General features: G+C 35.8%; 1 non-coding gene across 1 annotated transcript; it reads right to left on the reverse strand.

Moving 5' to 3' along the window:
• Window positions 1-6,413: 6,413 nt before the first annotated feature.
• TRNAN-GUU (transfer RNA asparagine (anticodon GUU)) lies at window positions 6,414-6,487 on the reverse strand. The gene has a single exon. It is a non-coding gene; the product is annotated as a tRNA-Asn (tRNA).
• Window positions 6,488-6,779: the final 292 nt, after the last annotated feature.

A 6,779-nucleotide genomic window follows, 5' to 3' on the forward strand; every position in this document is an offset into this window, starting at 1 on the left:
AACAAAACACCATGCTAGAAAAATTGAAATTGTTATGCCAAATGCAAAATGGATAGAAAATGAGGCGATGAAAAAAAAAATGATTTCATGATGAAGCCTTCATTAAACACAATTGCAATTCAAGAATTATGTCACTTCTACTATTTTCATTAGAAAGCACTGACAGCATATCCAGCACCATTAGCTTAACTAGGTTATTTCCTTCTTATATTCTCTTTTTCATTCTTTATGCCAAGGAGCAACAGGCCTCAAAGAATAGATACCACCCGCAGGAAATGTGAATGGAAAACCTGTGTATATGTGTGTGCCATCGGTGGAGTGAATGAAATCCGAGAAAACATGTTATGAATGACATGGCCGAGGTAGGGTAGGGCCTATCCGGAAAGTAACCTAGGGTTGTTTAGTAGGTATGAAGAAGTCTAGGATCGAAAGGTCGGATCAAAGGAAAGATGATTAATTAGCACTTCATTTTTATTTTATTATCTTGGTCGCACCCAAGTGCCACTGCCCAGGCTGCCTACGTACCCCTTGTGAGGGATTAAACCGAGTATAGTTTGGGTTATTTATAATTTCAAATATAGTCAAGATGAAAAAAAAGCACAAAAAAAACAAAAGATCAAAACTTACGGTATGTCGCTAAGGCCGAAAGATTCCACTGTCGATAAGATTCTGAATTGCAAGCTAGAGAGGAACACACTGGTTGGTAGGATGTCCGAGCATCTGATGATAGTCACAGAATTTATTCAATCTGAACCCTCTAGGGAGTGGCTTTGGAGCATAGACTGCTCCTACATCTAGTTTGGTTGAAGTGGAACCAAATATCCTTCTTGTACCAATCGAGGAAATAACTGAGAAAGTGGCATCGAGAGTAGAGTAAACCTTCTCTTAACCCGTTTATCTAATTGGGAGGGGGGAGCAAGACGCTTATGACTTGAAGGTCTAACTTGTTGATAAGCAGCTTGTTCTCCAATCACTTCCTGAGATGGTGGAGGGCTTATAGTCTGACCATGGTTTCCTGACCGAAAATCACGCTCAATTCTCTTCCCGATAGTGACTATGCCTTTAAAATCCTTAAAATCCCGATACCTCATGAATGTCGAAAAGGGGGGCTCTAAAGTCTTTAGAAACAATTCGATCATTTCTTCCAAATGAATGGGAGTCTTCAATTGAGTAGCAACAGATCTCCATCAATGTGCATATTCTGCAAAACCTTCTTCGAGTGCCTTTCGCATGCCTTCTAATGTCTCTCTTGTTGGAGTTAGATCTATGCCATAATCAAACTGCTCTAGAAAAGATGTAGCCACCTGATTCCAAGTCTTTGAGTGCATATTCCAAGTCTTCTTAACCTCAAGATTTCATTAGTTCGGTCAAACTTTCCTTCTTCATATCTATGGCCAGCCATCTTACTTTTTCTATGGATTTTCACTTAAGTTTGATTGCCATTTAATTGGGATTCTCTTAATTTTAATTTATATTGTTTTGGAAAGTTTGCTGGTTTGAGATCTCCAATTACCAAATTGGAGATCTTTGTATAAATTTGGTTGATTGGAAGAGGTTTGCCACTTGTCATGAAATTAGGGCCCACATAAGGAAGGAAATTCATTAATTTAATTAAGCTAATCCTCCTTGAATCAACCAACAAAATTTTCCTTTTAACCAAATTGTTAATGGTTGTCAACCAATTGGGCCCCACTAAAATTGATTAGAGAAAATCTCTCTAATTGATTTGAGATCTGTTTAAGAAAATCTTTCTAATTGCCATTAATGGTGGGCTTTGTCTCAAAATTCAAGCCTCTACGAGGTAGGTATTCATTGCTCTTATTCAATTTGACTTGTAGTGGGCCCTACCCAACACACTCTTGGGTTTGGATTTAATGGTACCTCTCCACTCAATTCTTTTTGTGGGAATACATTAGGGGGCCCATTTTCTAGTTATACTTCGCATTGGGTCCCATCCAAATCTTTCTTGCGCCCAAATTTTGTTATTCAATTCCATTTCATATTGAGCCCAAAATTTATATATCAATACTCGGCTCAGCTCAAGATCAACTGTGAGTCTCACGAGCCAAGCTTTATTAGGCTTGAGCTTGGCTCGAAGCTCAGTTTAAACCAATATGAAATATTCCATTACTATCTCTTATTATTCCACCTCCCTGTGACCAGGATTTCTCCTTAAAGCATCATTTGAATTGAGTTTCATATCCTTCTTGGGGACGTTTCCAACTAATCCACTTAGTTTTCTTGGAGAGTAACTCTTTTTTTGGGACGTAAATAACTAATAACCATCTACCATTATAATCTTCATAACTTTTAGTGGTTGATATGAAGAGCAAATTTGGAAAATAAATAAATTTCAAAAAAGTGATCAAAAGGGTTTGAGGTAGTGATTCATATGTACAGAAAACTTGGAAAATAAACATTTTGATCAAAGAAACTGCATGGGTTTTTTGTTTGATAAAAAACTGCATGGGTATTTTGGACATCATCATACCTCTTTTAAGAGGATTCTAACAGAAGGGGTCCACATACAACTATATCAGAAAGTTCAGGGGAGGTGATTCAAATTGCCAAACTTCAGGGAGTTTCATCAATACATCCTTTAGATTATGGGCAAAAAATGGCATTCCATCTTCATTGAAAAAAAATATATGATCATGGTCACTTGCAAAAGGTGAATACTACCAGTTTTTGAAGTAAATTCAAGAATGTATCACATCATGCAACTCCATCAATCTGTAAATCGTCATGTCAAAAGACATAGAATTCTCAATTGCAATGTGGGTATGTCGTGGTCTAAGTTGGAAGGCCCTCTAGAGAAATAAATTTCTAATCCCTTGGATCAAAATGTTTCTTTGGCAATATTGTTGTAAAGGGGGCGATGCTAGTTTGTGCAGAATTGGCTAAGAGATCTACTCACATTGAACCTATTTGCAAGTTGTGCTTGTAGGAGAGTGAAATCATAGACTACCTTTTCTTTGCTTGCTTAGTGGATTGAGGTGGGCTTTGACTTATTTTGTTGGTTCCAAGAGTGGCTGAAAATGGACGATGATGAACTGGAAGAAAACCAACTAGTATCATGTGATTCTTTCAAAAGATGATGAACCGGGCTGTTTTTTATCATGTTTCTTTCTCCCCTCATTCAGTATTGGGATTCTATTGTACTCATGCCATATATGTCTTAAAGTTGAAGGCCCAATAAATCCCACTAGTATCTCTTGGTTAGGGGTGGCCACGAGCCAAGCTTCTCATGAACTATTCAGGCTTGGCTCCGCTCAGTTTAAACTGAGCTTCGAGTAGAGCTCAAGCCTGATATATAGACTCGTTTGCTAATTGAGCCAAGCTCCTACCTAGTGAAGCTCGAATCGTGTGGTTCGCGAGCCTATTCAAGCCTAGTATAATAAATAAATATTTTTTTATTATATATATACAAACATATGCACATAAGCATATGCATATAAATACATATAATAAATAATTTTATTATATGTATAACAATACTTCATATATAATATTTTTATTTTTATGTATAATAGTAAATAATTTTTATAATTCTTAATTTTTGTATGTAAAATAAAAAGTATTTTTATATGTATTATTTTTGTTTTTGTATGTATAATAATAAATAATTTTTATAATTCTTAATTTTTTGTATGTAAAATAAAAAATATTTTTATATGTATAATTTTTATTTTTTAGAAAAAGAACTTGGCTTGTAGTCAAGCTCGAGCTTGCGAGCTTTGCATCGAATCGAGCTTGAGCTCGAGTCTCCAGCTCGAATCAAGCCAAGCTCGACTCATCTCAAGTCCACCCCTACTCTTGGCCCTTCTGATCATACTTTGTAGCACTCCACTTGGTTGAAACCTCCGGCTAACTTTGTAAAGGTTAACACCGATGGAGCTTAGACCCTAACCAAGGCTACTATCGGTGTCGCCATTAGTTCTAAAATAGTGCTCATCCCTAGAAGAGGCAGAAACCCTTTCCATCAGGCAAGCTTAAAGTTGGCAAAAGCTCTATATCTCGATCCCATCTGCCTTGAAAGTGATGCTAGGTTGGTGATTCAGAATCTCTCAACTGACTTGTATCCACCTTGACGAATTCACACTCAAATCCTATATTGTAGGAAGATGATGTCTGAAAGGGTAGCCCATGGGCTAGCCCAATTCACTATTAGGCACCAGTTTTATTGGGTCATTGATCGGAGTTTGGATCTACTAAGCACAACATAGTAAGCAGTTCAATGAGCACTGCATAAATATTCTCACAATTGTCAAAAGTTGTTTTTAATCTTTTTCAAGGGTAGGATGGGGGGTATTTTAAGGAATAGGTGTCAAAAAATTTTCTAAGTACTCATTGAACGTGTTTATAATGGTGTGCTTACCTGATCCCAACTGCACTGATCTATAGTGACATGTAATCTTGATGAATGAAATGGAAATTTCGCCTCTAGGTTTTTTTTTAAAAAAAAAACAAAGTTATAACGAAAAAAGTCATTAGCCAATGCTGGCCTCATTTTCCTAATGTCTTCAGAGTAGGGGTGCAAACAGATAGAATTCGAATCGGATAAGGCAATGTCGAATTCAAATCCGATTAAAAAATCTGATATCCGAATTCAATTCGATATCTGACGAATTTTGAAAATTAATATTCGAACTCGAATCCCATTAAATATTCTAACATTCGATTCGATTTGAATTTGAGTAATTAGTTATTTTAGGTAATTAATAAATATATAAAATAAATATTTTATTTATATAAAGTATATAAATATATAAATTATTTATATAATTTAATTATTATATATATAAATTATATAAAACATTTAAAAATTTTATATATTATATATAAGAATTAAATAATCGATCAAATTCAAATATTTATCGAATCGAATCAAGCCATATTCAAATTTGAATCTGATTAGCTATTCAGTATGAATAAGATATTTGAATTTGATTCAATTATGTTGAATTTTGACTTTAAAATCAGATTTTTGAATACCGTTGACACCCCTACTTCGGAGTGTTGGACTGGATACAGACCTAACTAACCTCCAGTATCTCCACATAAAGTGGGTGCTGACACCAAAATCAAGCCATAACCTTTACTTTTTAGGCCATAAAATGAATTGACAGAGCTAGAATACTTGTTCATCCAATTTGGGCTGAAACCCAAATAAGAAATAACTCAGAGACCATGAAAATCATCTTCCTTGCATCCCACATCACCAAGTCAATGGTTTCTAAGACTGAAAGCTCTCTCAGACCACACTAGCAAGGTAGGGTCATAATGCTGAATTATGTTTAGTTTTTAGATATCTCCTGAATGGATTCAGGAATATGCCTTCAGAAACTATCTTGTTGTATTCTGCTTTTGGCAGGACTTTCACCAGAAGCTACCGCATCTTAGTAAACTGTATGGAGGTTACATCCTTATGTCTCAGAGATAAACAATAACAGAAAAAGAATAAAGAAATTCTTAAATTAACATTTCTAGTAGAACTAGCTCATTCAGTTAAAGATCAATAATGCATAAGTAGAACCAAAGAGCAAGGTATAAAGAGAATGTAAACCTAATCAACCAGAGATTATTTCTTACATATTATTTTTTATCAAAAGATTACAAATAATTTAATTGATATGTATAAACAAACTATGGTCAGTTTTTTGACATCATTGATGGATATGCATCTTCTACAAACATTACAAGGAGAAAGGAGTTACTCCAGACTGCTCTTAAAATACTTCCCAAAACATTCCCCTGCTTTGCAGTATTTGTATATGACTTTGTACACTTTATTTTATTATTATTATTATTATTTTTTTTTGATAGGCTTGTAAGCTTCAATTAGGAGCTTAGGTAAACGGGACAAGAAACAGCCATCAAATCCTTCAGGAATTGGGCCCACAATTTCCTGATATAGTAAATTCAAAATGAGAACTAAGGCCCAATCCTAAGAACTGGGCGGTCTGGGCTGGGTTTTATCTCAACCCATGCCCAATTCTAAGAATTGGACTTAAAAATCGAGTTGGTCACGAGCCCAGACCATAGTGAAATTTAATGCATTCGAGTTGGGCTCGGGCTCAGGTTGCTGAATTAATTCCCATTAAAAATTGATATGCACGTATGCCTATACGTATAGTTTATTTAAAAATTGTATACATATGCATGCATATATGTATCTAAATGTATATAATTGGGCTGGTTTGGGTTGAGATAAGGTCAGGTCAGGTTCAGGCTTCCTAAGTGCTAGGCCCAAGCTCAGTTCGAAAATTTTGAGCTCAGCCCGTATAGAATTGCGTGCTGGGTCGGTACGGGCTCTGGTTGGGCCCGCCCAAGTTGCACCCCGGGCAGGATTCTAAACCAGTTGAAAAGACCGCCTTTTAGAATGTTGGAAACTCATAAAACTGATTAAGCAACGCTAGAGGAAGGGCTTGAACCTTCGACCTTGTGGTTAACAGCCACACGCTCTAACCAACTGAGCTACTCCAGCTTTCGATAATAATTAAGAAGACGAATTTTAACAACGATTATTGTTGCAGATTTTTTAAAGGATTGAAAGAGGAAAGGCAGAAGATATTCCCTTGAACCACGGTTACACATTTAAGTTCGATCTATGCAATTTGCCACAGGGCATGGCCACCTAATTAACCAAAAGCTTGCCTAATAACTGCACTTTAAAATAGTTAAACAAGGAAAGCTATTTCATGAGTTCGACAAGTTATGGATTAAGAAAACTCCAAAGGATACAGTTTCTGTTGTCTTATGTAACTGGACTACATTAC

This window comes from Nelumbo nucifera, chromosome 6 (assembly GCF_055504915.1).
Source record: "Nelumbo nucifera cultivar China Antique chromosome 6, China Antique-T2T, whole genome shotgun sequence".
Lineage (NCBI taxonomy): Eukaryota > Viridiplantae > Streptophyta > Magnoliopsida > Proteales > Nelumbonaceae > Nelumbo > Nelumbo nucifera.